A 13,062-nucleotide genomic window follows, 5' to 3' on the forward strand; every position below is an offset into this window, starting at 1 on the left:
CAGGGGCTGATGGAACAATTCACCAGTGACTTTATGAGACTCTAGCCATAGGCGGGCCTAGCTTTGGGCCCCGATAACCCAGTGTGGAAGAGAATTAGAGAAAGGATGGTTACTCCAGCCTCAGCCCACAGCTCAGCTCTCCAGTGGCTCCCAGAGGAACACAGGTTCCTAGGACACCAACACGTTCCCAATGGCCACCCTCACCAACAATAGCAGATATAGACAATGGGACCTGGAATAGAAAGAAAAGAGCAGAGTAGTGAGTACAGCCAGCAGACTAGTTTATAGGCACACGGAAGGCATCACTTTGGGGGGATTCTCAGAAATAAGTAGGGAACTCTCCGAGGAGGCCAAATTCTGACCTGGAGCAGCTGAAGGATGGGGAAGTATACAAACCTTGAGCATAACTCTAAATGTGACTCAGAGTCACAGGTTGAAGGGGTTGGGAGGCCTTTGGGTCACAGGGCCGGGCCCAATCACCCAGAGAGTCGCCAAAGGCAGAACCCACATTACATTCAGAGACTAGGGCTCTACCTCTCTGAAATATCTCTCTTCTTTCCCAAAGGATGACCAGCACATATTGAAGACAGGGCTCCAGCGGCCAGTAGATGGGGCCTCTCTGCTCCCTGAAGGAGTTGAACACTAGAAGTATGCTCTGTCAGTGTATTTGGATTGGGTCTGGGCTTGGAGGAGAAATGCTGCTTTTCTATAGATAGATAAGAGCAGGCTTGTTTCACCAAAGCTTGGGACTCCCTTCTGATCAGCCGACAGGGCTACATGGGAGACTTCCCTGAGTCTCCAGAAACTGCTGGCCCCACATCTCCCCCTCCAGGCATTGTGCTTGGATTCCAATTCTCTGCCAAAACGGTCTTCACTTAGGAAGGCTCTGGTCAGTGTCACTGGATGTGCACAGGCAGCAACTTCAGCCATAGGAAGAAGTCTTTCCAACTGGCAATCAGCTCTGACCCTGACCTAGATGAGAGAGCAGGGAAGGTTGTCACTGCAGCTGGACTCAAGGGAAAGGAGCAGAAGAACAAAGGCAAGGTAGATAAAGAACCAGGGGTGGGGTACAGAGGGAAAATGTAGAGGAGAAGCATAACATCCCTTTACATGTTGGTTGCTTTTTGATAAAAGCCCCTAGAAGCCTACAGGTTGCTCAGACAGCACTTGTTCTCAGTGGCTCTATAAGATGGGCACTGACGTTAGTTTTGAGCCCAGCGTCTGGGCTTCATGAATGCCACTGTAGGCCTTGAGCACCAGCAGAATTTTCCATGGGGAAAGCATGTCTCTGATAAACTCCTGATCATGAACTAGAAGATCTCAACCACAAGTCTGCCTTTAGGTCACTATGCATCAAAATTTGAGGAGAAGAAGATGGTGGGAGAGATTTTTTTTTAATAAAAGCAACTTTCAAGGAATGATGTGAAGTCAACACAGATTTTAGAAAATTTTCTACAGCTCCTAGAGATACCAACCTGAACAACAGATACTTCTGACCTCTGAGTTCTTGCAAGATCATTAAACATATTCAGGAACCTGAAAGAAAAATTCACTAACATTTAGAATTTTAGCATTGCATGCATTCTTCCATATTCTCACTTAAAAATTTTTTGTTTAAGTTTATTTATTTATTTTGAGAGAGAGAGAGAATCCCAAGCAGGCTCAGCACTGTCAGCACAGAGCCCAAGGCGGGGCTCAAACTCATGAACTGGGAGATCATGTCCTGGGCCGAAACCAAGAGTTGGATGCTTAACCAACTGAGACACCCAGATGCCCCCATATTCTCTTTTAAAAGGACATGATATTTGTGTGGGGTTTATGGAGGAGAGAGAGAGAGCGAGTTTCCCATCTTGCAAGTGGGCAAATCTCCCTGAACACCTAATGCCAAGATGCCTTCGGATTTCTTTGCTCCCTTGGGTGCTCAGAAAAACCAGGCCAGAGGATGGTCTGCAATAAGTCATTCATTTCCCCTCCAAAGTTCTGGTTTTCTACCCAGTCACTCACAGACAGAATTCACACAAGCTGTACCCATTTCACTGTACAGGAAGTAATGGGTTGAAGAGCCATCTATTTCAAACTGCTATAATTTGAGTTTAACCCCCACGACTTGACTCCAGTCTGAGGTGACCCCCAAAGGGCCTTCTACTGACAGCAGTTAGCAACTCCAGTCTGGTCATCCCTGATCTCAAAGACCCTGACAAGGCCGGATAGCAGAATTTCCTAGATACTCAAGATCACTGAACTAGGTTCATTGGCCTTTATTGAGCAACTAGTAACAATCGCTAATCGATGTGCCTTTTTACATGCATCTTCTCACTTATCTTACCCAGTTATTACAGGTAGGCCCTGTTATTACCATGAGGAAACTGAGGCCCCAGGAAGCTAAATCACTTACTCAAGGTCCCTCAGCAAGTAAGTGGCAGGACAGGAGTCTGATCTGTCTGCATGATCCAAGATGCTGCACCGACTCCTTCCAAAGCTTTATCATTCACTTTATTTCCAAGACTCTCAAAAGAAGTGTGTACCCTAGCTGCCTTCTGTTCCGCCAAATCACTCCTTAACACTCTTCCCCACTGACCAGCCATCTGGAATGTGATCAATGACAATTGTCAGCAAATCCAATGGCTCTTTCACAGCCCTTCAGTTGCAATATATCTGCAGGATCAGACACTCCCTCCTTAAAACTCTCCTCTCCTTTGGCCTCTGAGATTTCCCCCCATTTTCCTGTTACCTACCTGATCTCTTCTTCTCTGTCTCCTTCAGTGGATTCCTCTTACACCTTCCCCTTCCCCCCATAGATGCAGGTTTTCCTTAAGGCTGTGTCCTCAGCCTTGCCCCTACCCTCCTGGATTCAAGTATTATCCCTCTGTAGATGGAATGGCCTCTGAGAGAGGCAGCACAGCAGAATGGCACCGACCCTAAAGTCAGTATGCATGAGTTCCAGTCTCCTCTCTGTCACATGCTAATAATTCTGTAGCCCTGTGTGCTCCTCTGTAAAATGAGGATTACTTGAGATCCGGTACGCAGTGCACTAGTCAGTGCCTGACAAGTAGTAAGCTTCATGCAAATGTTTGCTATTATATAGTCTGGGCCCCCAGGCTCTAACTCCCAGCTGTACTCCGGATCCACTGCAACTGGGTGCATTATATCTCCACCCTGAAGGTCGCTAAGAAACTCACCATGTCCACAATTGCCTCCATGTCTCCTTCATTTCTACCCATGCAAGATCCCACTTTTTATTTAGTCATCTCTGTTGGGGATCGCAACTGTCCCAATCAGTATGCCATCCAAACCATCCTTTCCATTTCCCCATCGATATTCCATTGATTACACAGCTCTGCCAGTTCTTCCTTTTCAGATTCTCCCATCTGGGCTATGTAAATGTTCTGAAATTGATCATGGTGATGGTTGAACACCATGAAGGGAATAAATGCTGCTGAATTGCACACTTTAAAACAGATGAAATGGTAGATTCTCTTTCATGTGTATTTTACCACAGTAAATATATATATATATATATATATATATATATATATATATATCTCCACTTCCACAGCTACCACCATAGTCCGGGCCACTGGAATACCACTCGAGCCTCCTAAGTGGTCTTGGATGTTTCTACTTTTGCCTACCTCCAAAGGCACTGATCCCGTAGATATGAGGGTGGATCCTCAGAACATGCGCTATTAAGAAGCACCCCGCGGTGTGCTTCCTTAAGGTTTAGGAATCTCTGCCCACAGGATGAAGATCATACTGCTTAGTCTGGCAAGATCCTTCATGTTTTCCTATAGTTGCTGTATATTGTGACCGAGGGTGCTAATAGGCCATGAACTACAGAGTAGGGATTAAGAAAACCCCCTGAACTTCAAGGAAAAAGAAAGCAAGAGGGAGAGAGAGAGGAAAGAAGGAAAGAGATAGCTCTGGATTTCGATCTTAGTTCAAATCCCAGTTCCCCCATTTACTAGCCATATGACCCAAAGGAAGTTGCTTAATGTGTCTGTTCACCAGTCTCCTTCTCTGCTGTTTTTGTAAAAACTAGTACTATGCTACTGTGAACTATGCTACTATGGCTGTGGAGATTGAATTAGGCAACATATGCCAAGTGCTTAGTGTTTGCAATACTTTAGTGTAAAAAAAAAAGTAATGGGTTTTCAGCTTAGGAAAAAAAAGAAATGATGCATGTTAAAGACATAGTTTTTCAATAATAATTAAAGTTGTTTTCTCGGTGCTTAGCCCAGTGTGTGGTCCATATCAAGAGCTAAGTACATTTTTGGGGGTGTTGTTGTAATTGTTAAAATCATTATAGTTGGGGCTAGGATCAAGCACATGGTCAGAGAGCTTAACCTTGGCAAGGTGAAGGAGCATGTCTTCCTGAGAGTCGGAAGAGCTTGAGATGGCTGTGTGCAGATGGGTCAGATGGAAGCTGAAGAAGCTTCTGTCATTTGGCCTCAATCTCTTCAGTAATGAAGGAGGTGAAGTCATCTCCTGAGAATGAGGGGGAGGGCTGGGGCTGGGGGCTTGAGGAGAGGGCAGGAAGTTTGGAGCAGCTGCTGTAGGGAATGTGATAGGGAGTCAGCAAGCGAGGAATGAACGGATTGTTGAACAGCCAGAGGGGCCAGCTTAGGGTAGAGAGCATGCATTGGCAGTGAACCCAATGAGTAGAGTTTCTCCAACAAGCCAACCATGGAAACAGTCACCTTCAAGGGGTCACCCAGGGCTGCAGATTGGAAAGGCAGGAATCAGACAAAAGTCAGGGTGGTGAAAGATTCTAGGGTGGGCACAGAAGTAGTGGAAATGTCCATGAACCTGGGCTGAAAAAGAAGGCTCACTTATTCATTCAACAGATATTTAACTACCACATAATATGTAAATATCATGCAAGTCTCTGGCATGGGAGATGTTGTAAAAACCAGACACAAAATCCCTGCATTCAACATATATCCACACAAAGACTTGCACACAAATGTTCATAGAAGCTTAGTTCATTCATTTCAAAAAACTGGAAAGAACCTGATATCCTTCAACAGGTGAATGGAAAAACAAACTTTGCCCTACAATTACTGAGTAATAAGGAGAAACAAACTATTAATACATGCAACAACATAAGTGAGTGTATAAATCAGGAAGCTGAGTAAAGGAAATGCATACTGCATGATTACATTCATATAAAATTCTAGAAAATGCAAATTAGTCAATAGTGACAAAAAGCAGTTCATTGATTGGCTGGACCAGTAAGAAGAAGGCACAAAGAATCAAGGGAAATTTTTGGTGGTGATGGATAGGTTCTGTTCGTTAACTTGATTTTGGTGATGATTTTACTGGTGTATATGTATGTCAAAATCAATCACATTATATATTTTAAGTGTGTGTACTTTTTAATGTTAGTTATACTCCCTCCAAAGTTATAAAAATACTCAAAAAATTTTATAATTGGCCTGAAAAAAATCCCTGCCTTCATGTAACCTACAGCCTAAATGGGAGAGACTGATAATAAACTAGTAAGTAAACAAACATGGTATTTTTAGACAGTGCTTCATACTGTGAGGTTAAAATAAACAAGGTAATGGGATAGAGAATAGGGTGGGGGCTGGGAGAAAGGAGCAACTATAGATAGGATGGTCAAGGAAGGCCTCTGGGGAAATGGCATTTGAGCTGAGACTTGAATGATGAGAAGGAAACATCCATGAGAAGATATGGAGGAAGAACATTCGGTGCAGAGAAACAGCACATGCAAAGGCTCCGAGGCAGGAATGAGCTTGATGTGTCCAAGGAACAGCAAAAAGATTACTGTAACTTGAGTTTAGTGAGCAAGACGGAAGGGTATCAGGAGATAAGGTTTAGAGAAGTCTTGTATACTATGGGAAGGAGTTGGGATTGTATTCTAATTGTGTGGGTAGGCCAATGGAGGGCCTTAGGTAGAGATGAGACACATCCGCTTTGTGCTTTAACACTGCTCTGGCTGTTGAGTGAAGAACTAACTGCAGGGGGTCAAGGGTAAAGGCAAGAAGACCACTTAGAAAGTGTTATACTAATCCAGGTAAGAAACAATGTGGGTGTAGACTAGGGTGGTAGAAGTGGAGATCATGAGAAGTGGTTACATGCAGAATTCCTTTGGGAAGTACAGATGAAAGGACTTAGATCCTAAATTGAATGTGGAAGGGTGAGGGAAAATACAGAATCAGTATGACTCCTGTTTTAACCTAAGCAACTGGATAAATAATGGTAGTACCATTTACCAAAGCAAAACAAAACAAAACAAAACAAAAAACAATGGGGAAGATTAATACAGCAAAGCCATAGACCACCAGGAACAAATCTGTAGTTGAACAAATTTGGTTTATGACTCATGGCAACAAGGGAGGATTCATACCACAGGGAACCCTGGGTGTCTCAGTAAGAGGTGTTAGAAAACACTTATTATTGGATTGGAGCTTATCTTAGGTGACTTGGGGGAAGGTCCAAGGAAGTGAGGGTTTTCTCTGGATTGGATGCTATTCGGAAGGGACGGTAATTCTGTGACTGGGTATCTTGATAATACTTATCTAGAATGAAGGAAGACTAAAGCTATAAGGGGGAGAGAAGTATCAGCCACTCAAATTAGGTGGGAAAGGAGAATGTTTGGTATTTGTGAGTTTCACCACAACCTTGTTTTTGTCTGTACCTAGATAACACTACACAGTGGTCTTGTTTTGTCTCACTTCATCATGATCGCAGAGACATGTCTTGTCATTGAACTAATCTGATGTTGGCATTCTGGGAGATGTTTCATGTCCAACATGAGAATAACATGGCCAACCTATGAGCATCAGGCTAGCTTCTAAGCAATGACCAGTTACCAACAAATTTGGGTGGGGGGAGGGATTCAAAAAAACTCTGATTTGGATATGTTAACTTTGAGACAAGTTTGGACGCCCAAGTAGAGATGTTAAGTAGGCAGTCTGATATGCAAGTCCAGAGCTCAGAGTAGGGGATTCAGGAGTTAAAAAAATATATATTTGGGGATCAACATTGTTAAGATGGTATTTATATACGAAGAAGATGTTTTGCATGTTGGAACTAGTCAACATCACCAAGGGAGAGAGAATAGATGGAGAAGAGAAGAGGTCCCAGGATAGAACCCCGGGCAATTCAACAGCAGCAGGAAGCAGCAAAAGAGACTAAGAAGAAAACGACTGGTGAAGAAGGAGGCAAACCAAGAGATTGAGGAGTTAAGAAGTCAAAAGAAAGGTTCAAGAAATGAGCATTAAATGCTGCTGAGTAGGGGCACCTGGGTGGCTCAGCTGGTTCAGCCTCCGACTCTGGATCTCAGCTCAGGTTTGATCTCTGGGTCATGAGTTCAAGCTACGAATTGGGCTCCATACTGGGTGTGGCGTCTACTTTAAAAAAATGCTGCTGAGTAGTCATAGAAATGAGAACTGGGAATTGGCAACATGCGGGTCATTAGTGACCATGACAAAGCCGTTTCATTGCTGCAGTGTACGTGACAACCTGCTGCAGTGGATTGGGGCAAGATTGGAAGCTACCATTACCGAACCTTTACCATGAACCAGACACTATGTAAGCTACACAATCTCCACCACAACCCCGGGAGGTAGGTGCTATTTCTTACATCCATTTTACAGAGGGGGGAAAGGAGGCTCAGAGAAGGTTAAGCAACGTTCCTCATGCTACCCAGGTAGTCTGGCTCTAGAGCCCATGTCGTATGCACTACACTATTCTGCATTAGTGGATGATGGAGAATGTGAAAAGGTGGGAGCTCTTGAACTGACCAGTCCTTGAACTTGCTACAGGGAAAGCCCATACTTCTGAGGGATGGTGCCAGTTACTTGGGGCATGAGATGGAGACTAACCCAGCTGATTCCAGAGCAACCTGCTCCAAGTAGGACTTCTCATTTGTCTATGGCCAGAGTTGGGGACAGATGTATAGAAAAGATGGCATGAAAATGATAGGAATTCCATCCTTACAAGCCCTCAGGGACTCTGTCCTACTATTTCTTCCATCATTCTTTTCAAACATTCCTTTCCAGTGTCCTGTTTGTTAAGTTAGCCTTCCAATAGACAGAGGTCTAACTTGGGAGCAGGCCAAGGGCTTCTCTCCCTTTCTGCCCATCCCAGTTACTCCTATCCCCATCCCACCCTCCACCCTAGGAAATTCCCATGGAAATTCAGGTGCCCTTCTAGATGGCTGAAGGTTGAATCTTCCAAATACCTCCAGAAGTAGTGGGGATAAATTAAAAAAAGCCAAAGTGCTGTTCTTGAGCTTACGACAATTGTGGGACTGCCAGAGAGGCCTTACCTATCTCAGATTTGGGAGTTTAGGACAAGCCCCTTTTAATACCTTTCACCCTCACAAGTGTCTGAAAGCCACCATTAATGATGCATTTCCCCCTTTTTTCATGGCAACTTGGAAATGGTCAGCTGCTTCAAGATGAAGTTGAACATCCCTTTCCCAGACCCTGGCTGCCAGGAACTCAAGTTGACAATGAACACAAACTTCCTACATTGTATGAGAAGTGCATGCCCGCTGACAATCTGGGTGGAGAATGGAAGGGTTACATGGTCCTAATCAGTGGTAGGGATGACAAACGAGGTTTCCCCATAAAGCAGGGTGTCTAACCCCATGGCCATGTCCATCCACTACTGGGAAAAGGGCATCCCTGTTACACACCAAGGAGGACTGGAGGAAGAAGGCACAAATCTACGTGGGGTTGAATCGTGGGTGCTAATCTCAGCATTCTCATCTTGGTTATTATAAAAATAAAAGGAGGAGACGGATATTCCTGGACTCACTGATACTACTGTGCCTCATTGCCAGGGGCTCCACAAATCTAGCAGAATCCACAAACTTTTAAATCCAAAGAAGATAATGGTCCACCAATATGTTGTAAGAAAGCCCCTAAACAAAGAAGCTACGAACCCTAGGACTGAAATGTGCAAAATGTGCAAGATTTAACGTTTTGGGACCTCACATGTCCTACAACACAGATGTCACTATAAGACTCTGAAGAGACAGCATACTTAGCAGGGGAAGGAAGAGGCCACAGAATATACTAAGCTTTTGGCCAAGGGAATGAAAGAGGCTAAAGAAAAATGCCAGGAACAGATTGCCAAGAGATGGGGGCTATCCTCTCGGAGAGCTCCTTCCCCTGAGATTGGGGCCAGTCGAAATGGAGATTTTCTAAGAGTAACAAATAAGATCAGACCTCAAAACAGATGATTCTTGGGGCACTTGGGTGGTTCAGTTGGTTAGGTGTCTGGCTCTTGATTTCGGCTCAGGTCATGATCTCATGGTGATTTGTGGGTTTGAGCCCCACATCAGGCTCTGTGCTGACAGCACAGAGCCTACGTGGGATTTTCTCTTTCTCCCTCTCATTCTCTCTCTCTGCCCTTCCCCACCTTGTGCTCTCTCTCTCTCTCTCAAAATAAATAGGCATTTAAAAATAGATGATTGTTGGGGCGCCTGGGTGGCGCAGTCGGTTAGGCGTCCGACTTCAGCCAGGTCACAATCTCGCGGTCCGTGGGTTCGAGCCCCGCGTCAGGCTCTGGGCTGATGGCTCAGAGCCTGGAGCCTGTTTCCGATTCTGTGTCTCCCTCTCTCTCTGCCCCTCCCCCGTTCATGCTCTGTCTCTCTCTGTCCCAAAAATAAATAAAAGTTGAAAAAAAAATAAAATAAAAAAAAATAGATGATTGTTTGGATCATCACTGAGATGAATAGCAGATTAGACGTAAATGAATATCATTAGCCCTTGGCAGCAGGGAAGAAACAGTTTTGGAGGACTGGCATGGCAAGTGATGATGACACTTGGAACAGGAAGGGACAATATAAGAGAAATACCAGTCCCATAGTTTTGCCAAGGGCTGGTCCTGACCACAGTGCCCCCAGAGGAGCTGTGCGTGAGAAAAGGAGTGAAATTAGTGTGCCTCTTGTCTCCATTCTTTCTCTTCCAGGCCTGCTGGAGCTGCAACCCCTCCCTGCTAGATCACACTGAGATCCTAGAAGAGCCAAAGGGAGGCCCCCTGTTTCCTCAGGGACTTGAGGTATTTTCATGAATGGACATCTTGTGGGTCAGGTATGTGGGAATTCAGCAAATTCACAGTGGAAGCCACCTAGTGGCTCCCTATTGACCACCCTAGTCTTCCCCAGGGTTCTGAGAGCATCTGGCAGTAAGAGGAGGATGTGACTTGAGACGCCGTGGGAAGTACCGTATAGCCCTCCCCCAAGCACCTTCTGCAACACACATCAACATTTCAAGATATTGCCCTTTTCCGATTTCACCAAAATCCACAACTAGGGATTCTTTCCTTGGGCTTCACCTTTATCTTGTCCTGAGTGATCTATTATAAAATCTTTTTTTAATGTCTACTTATTTTGAGAGAGACGCAGAGAGAGTGCAAGAGCAGGGGAGGGACAGAGAGAAGAGAGAGAGAGAGAGAGAGAGAGAATCCCAAGCAGGCTCTGCACTGTCAGCATGGAGCCTGATGGGGGCTCGAACCCATGAACTGGGAAATAATGACCTGAGCCGAAGTCGGACGCTTACTGGACTGAGCCACTCAGGTGCCCCTACCTTATGTATATTTTACCACATTTTTTAAAAAATGTAACTGAGGTATCTCCCTGTCTGCTCTGAGTGTATTCTCTTCAGAGGAAGAGGCCCAGGCCACAGTTTTTACCAAGACCCTGCCCTCCATCAAAACACAGCTGATTGAGGGACTGGTGGGGTCACCTAGGACCTAAGTGTGCAAAGTTCAGTGTCTCGGTATGCCATGTGTCCTGCAACATGAATATGGGTGTACTATTCTGAAGAAACAGTGTACTAAGAAAAATAAGGAAGAGGCTAAAGAAAGAATATGCCAAACATTTGGCCAAGAGAAAGAGGTCATAGACAAACACCGGGGACAGATTGCCAAAAGACAGAGGTTGCCTTCTCTGAGAGCTTGGTATGCCTCATGTACTATGCTCTGAGGTCTAGCACAGAAGGAAGAGTTGCTTTAATCACTTTGTCTTCCTGCATAGGCTGTAGGTTGTGGTAAGTAACAATAGGGGTTGAAAAGTGACTTCTCATCCAGCTTCTTCTCCCAAAGCCACTTTGATAGGTGATTCAAGTTCACCTAGGGTTGGCCATTGACCACCATAACCCATTCACCCTGGTGGTCCTCAGTCATGCTCCCTTACCTTCATAGAACATTCTAGATTGCTCTTCCTCCTAGCTCCCTCATGAAGCCTGTGATTCCTTCCCCTCCTTCTCTTCTCTTCTGCCCTCTCTCAGTCCTTGACCTGTTGTCTTCGAAGTCTACATTCCAGTCTTGGTGGAACCCTGAAAATACACAGTATTAATTGTCGTATTTTTTTTTAAAGAGGGCACTGTGGGCCTATGAGTAAAGGGAATGAATAGGATGGGGAGACAGTTATGCACAGATCCCTAGTCATCCAAGATTCTGAGAATGGGGGAGATCAGCTCAGAAATCTAGGAACCAGTGGCCAAGTCCCTACAATCCTCTTCTTTAAGCAATAAGAGCAGACTGTACATGGTGGAGCATTTTCTCTCCCCTACCCCACCTTCCATCCACACAACTATCCAAAGGCACTGCCCCAAGGAAGGAAAGGGAAAATATAAACTTAACGCCTTATGCTTCGATAGCTGTTATAGGTCTAGCTTTTTCCCATACATGATCTTACTTGATCCTCAAATCCCCACAGCTGTGAAGACAGGCCCAGGAAGGTTAAGCAGCTCTTTCTGAGAAACGAAGCCATCTAATTGGCAAAGCCAGGGCTGGACCTCAGTCCTTCTGATTCTGGTCCTGTGCTCTCCACCACACTGTGGGGCATTTGCTTTAGCCGTCAGGCAAGATAGTTTGGAAAGCTGCCCAGTCCCTTTTCTCTTTGCTGGTACAAATCATGTGCAGATGCTTGCTTTCCAAAAGAGATGGCAAATTTAAAAGGAGAAGATGGTAACTACAAACTAATGAAAGACCCCATTTATATCCCTGTAGAAAAGTCAATCAGTAGACAACACAGAACTATGTGCATAATGGAAGAAAAGTTTCTGTTTATTTTTGCGCTGTCAATGAGCACTTCCAGACATTGGAAATCAAAACATCTCCTAGTCGTGCTCTGTTGGAAGCCTCGAGCTACAATTAAGGAAGCATGGGTCTTTTTCTTCATTATTGTTATGGAGCAACGATCTGACCTGACCTAAAACAGTATCTGCTTACACAGAAGAAATAGACTTGCTGGGTGGGTTGATAAAAGAACTCACTCCAATTTATTAGAATCACATTCAGGAGAAGGCTAACATTTTCCCAACTTGTACAGTCAGCTCAGGCTATTCAGGTTGTCCTTTCTGCCAAGCCCTGGTTGTCCTTTCTTCTATCTTTTGCCGACCACAATATGATCCCTTCCATGCTGTTGACACCCCCATTAGCCAGTAGAGATTCGAGTGGCCAGGCTTCTGGGAAACTTTACTCTCTGGGACACAGTCTCAACCCTGAATGTATTTGGAAAAAGTGACTGGACAGTAGAGCAAATCGCTCTCCCCGGGCCAGGTCACTTTTCTCACTGGGAGAGTTCTGTCACTCCTCTTGCTACGTGTTCTTCACAGGTACTGTAATCATCATTTAAAAAAATAATATTTTTAAAAACAGAAATATTTTTGCAGTGGGATTTGTTTGCCCACAGCTGGCAATTAATGTTAATTATGGGCATCGTCCCAGTGGTTCCCAGCTTCCTTTATATATAAATCTTGGCAAGATGTTTAATGTCTATGAAAAATGGTACCGATTTGTCAACACCTAACCAGTGATTACGCTGCATTGTCAGAACAACCTTGTGTCCCCATTTATGCAAGAAAAATGACGGTCATGGTTGTACTTGAAATACATGGCTGGGGTTTGTTCCTCTCACATGCCCCTAGCATAGCTGGGTATCTGTGCCCTCCCTGTACATCCCACCCTGGCCGCCATGATGGCTCTTACAGCATCCCCTCTCTTCTTGTCATTGTCTTGGACTTCTGCCTAACCCCTGGCCCCCACCTGCACAGCCTTAACGCTGAAACAAAACTAGAG

At 44.8% G+C, this 13,062-nt stretch overlaps 1 long non-coding RNA gene and 1 pseudogene across 2 annotated transcripts; both read left to right on the forward strand.

Moving 5' to 3' along the window:
• Positions 1 to 5,664: 5,664 nt before the first annotated feature.
• On the forward strand, positions 5,665 to 10,220 carry LOC106973148 (uncharacterized). 2 transcript variants are annotated; one of them, XR_008289957.1, is made up of 3 exons: positions 5,665 to 6,037; positions 7,476 to 7,591; positions 9,949 to 10,220. It is a non-coding gene; the product is annotated as an uncharacterized LOC106973148 (long non-coding RNA). The 2 variants fall into 2 exon arrangements; XR_008289958.1 differs by lacking the exon at positions 5,665 to 6,037 and adding an exon at positions 6,937 to 7,314.
• LOC128310973 (40S ribosomal protein S6-like) lies at positions 8,276 to 9,367 on the forward strand (annotated as a pseudogene).
• Positions 10,221 to 13,062: the final 2,842 nt, after the last annotated feature.

Source organism: Acinonyx jubatus, chromosome X, assembly GCF_027475565.1.
Source record: "Acinonyx jubatus isolate Ajub_Pintada_27869175 chromosome X, VMU_Ajub_asm_v1.0, whole genome shotgun sequence".
Lineage (NCBI taxonomy): Eukaryota > Metazoa > Chordata > Mammalia > Carnivora > Felidae > Acinonyx > Acinonyx jubatus.